The sequence below is a fragment of the Panthera pardus genome, unplaced genomic scaffold (assembly GCF_024362965.1).
Source record: "Panthera pardus isolate Hobbes unplaced genomic scaffold, ASM2436296v1 HiC_scaffold_7, whole genome shotgun sequence".
Classification (NCBI taxonomy): domain Eukaryota; kingdom Metazoa; phylum Chordata; class Mammalia; order Carnivora; family Felidae; genus Panthera; species Panthera pardus.
The window spans coordinates 74948852-74951660 of record NW_026527002.1 but is presented as its reverse complement, the minus strand read 5'-3'; the positions used below and the strand labels follow the sequence as shown (position 1 = coordinate 74951660).

Genomic DNA, 2809 nt, shown 5'->3' with positions numbered 1-2809 from the left:
TGTCTGCTCACTTCCGGAATTCGGCTCACTTACGTCTCTCCGTGCCCTGACAGTCTGACGTTGTTTGCGTGGGAGCAACAGCCCCTTGTGGTTTTCGACACCCTGACTGGAAGCAGGAACGCCCCACCGTGTGTTTGTGACAGTGCACAGAGCAGGTGCCCAGTAAACGTGGCTGTCGACTCCCTCCCCCACGCACCCTGGATGTGTGGGAATTTGCTGGAAGTCTGGAGCCAGGAGGGTGTGTGAAGCGGCCGACTGCTGCTGTCACGAGTAATCTAAGTGGAGTCACAGTCACCAGGAGCTCTGCCAGCTTCGGGCGAGGGTTTTCTCCACGCATCATCACTCACAAGTAGGCCCGGGGAGACCTCGGGGCTTCTCAGACCCTTGGAAGCGTGTCAGTGGGAGAAACGACGGCAGGCAGCTTCGGCACAAGCCCCTGCCTTGCAGCTTAAGCGCTTTCTGGTTTGACTTTATGCATCACGGCTTTGTGGTCAGACGCTCTTAGAATCCAGACTTGCCACTTAACTACCTGTGTGGCCTTGGGCAAGACACCTAACGTCCGTAGCTTCTTTTTTTTTTTTTTTTTTTTTTTTTAATTTTATTTACTTTGAGAGAGAGAGAGAGAGAGGGTCCCAAGCAGGCTCTGTGCTCCCAGCGCAGAGCCTGATGCAGGGCTCGGACTCCTGAACTGTGAGGTCGTGACCTGAGCGGAAACCAAAAGTCGGATGCTTAACCGACTGAGCCACCCAGGCGCCCCTGTAACTTCCTGGTAACGTGGTGATGAGGCAGTGCCTCTTGTCCCTTACAGGTTGTGAGTGCTAGTTGCAGGCTTCCTGGAGGGCTAGGAATGTTCTCCAACGTTCTCCAATGTTACTTCTCCAATGTTACTTCTGCCCAGACTCCGTCCCAGTTTTCTTCCTGGCTCTTTCCATCTGAAGATTGCCGTATGTGCACAGTGTCGTCCTCTTTATCATGCTTTCGTTCAAGATTCTTGGTGCCTGTGATGTGTTCTGTTTGCCTAATTCAGCGTCCAGTTGCCTAATTCCCCTGATTCGGTACATTCCTTTATTTATTATTTACTCTTAAAACATGTTTTTTAACGTTTATTTATTTTTGAGAGGCAGGGAAGGGGCAGAGAGGGACGGAGACACAGAATCTGAAGCAGGCTCCAGGTTCTGAGCTGTCAGCACAGAGCCCGACGTGGGGCTCGAACCCACGAACCGTGAGATCATGACCTGAACTGAAGTTGGACTCTGATCTGACTGAGCCACCCAGGCGCCCCTGGTACATTCCTTTAAAACACACTTGGCCACATGGATACCTCAGTTAGCACAGAGAACCTCTTAGCAGGTGCATTTCCCTAGTAGAGTTATTCATACGTTCCCCTTCTGGGAACGTATGACAGAGTGAGCGTCTCTCCTGGATGGTGCTGCCCGGCACTGCCAGACCCGTCCAAGCTTTCACGGATCCTGACTTCCCCGAACGTGGGGCCCACCCACTTTTTGCATTACGCCGAGCCACGTCACGGGGCCCCCGTGCTAGAGGGAGCTTGTCCTTTGGGTCTTTGCTCTGTGTGGCTTCAAGTGCACCAAGGATTTCTGACTTCTGTAAAGCAAGTGAAACATTTGGTGCATGAATTTGCCAAGTCTGCAAAGAAAAAAAAATTAGTCTGAAATCAGCAGTTTTCACTATCTGCACAGTTTGGAAACTATTCAGTGCGACTTACTACTGACCCTTCCTTCTTACTTTAGACGCTCTCGTTCCTGAAACACGGCCTTGGGTAGTCTGACAAATGGCCGTGGTCATTCCTCTGCCCTGGCCTTCCGAAGGTGAGGGCTGGCCCTCTCTCCTGCGGCCATAGGACCTTCAGGCCTATACCAGTATGTTCTTTTAAACAGGAACCAGCCAGATCGTTATCTTGAAAAGACACTATTCAACTTCATCGATATTTGATAGGAATCTAAAGCCAGTTGAATCCTGAAAAAATTGTGTTATGAAAAGCCTGAGGAAGGGCCGGCCTATTGTCAAATTGAAATCTGCATAACTAAGGTACTTTCACAAAACTCTTGAGGAGTAAGGAAGATTTCAAGGGTTGATATTGTTATCACTGATGAGCTTTCCCTCAGGATTCCTTGAGGAGGACATCACCTCACAATTTAACGCACAGAGTTTGAAGAGACAGAGGAAGTACAAAACGTACTAAACTTCATCTGAATCTTTGATGCAAAACCTGAAATGTTTACTCATTTCTTTTACAGTTTTTTTAACGTTTATTTATTATTGAGAGACAGAGAGACACAGGATGTGAGCAGAGCAGGGGCAGAGAGAGGGGGAGACACAGAATCTGAAGCAGGTTCCAGGCTCCGAGCTGTCAGCACAGAGCTTGACGTGGGGCTTGAACCCACAAACCACGAGATCATGACCCGAGCTGAAGTTGGACACTTAACCGACTGTGCCACCCAGGCGCCCCTTAGACATTTCTTTAACAGCCTTTTCTGTGTACCCACTCTGTGCCAGGCACTATGCCAGGGGCGGGGGATGTCAGGATGAAGCCAGGCCTCTGTCTGCCAGGCTCACGAGTGTGTGGAGACCCCAATGTGTATAAAAAGCAGCAGCAAGTGTATTAACTGCTACGAGAAAGTTATGTGCTAAGTGCCGTGAGAGCCGTGAAGAGCAGCCAATTATTCCAATTCTATCATTTTGTGAAAGCCATGATTTAATGGCGTTAATACAGTATCATCGTGTTATATAAAACCTATCGCTTTGAAAACCTATAGCAACCAGAAAGTTCTCTGATATCCACAAGTCA

At 49.1% G+C, this 2809-nt stretch overlaps 1 protein-coding gene across 5 annotated transcripts in view; it reads left to right on the top strand.

The window, feature by feature from the left end:
- ZFAT (zinc finger and AT-hook domain containing) overlaps positions 1–2809 on the top strand; it is a 286033-nt gene that overhangs the window by 225015 nt on the left and 58209 nt on the right. The window lies entirely within an intron of this gene.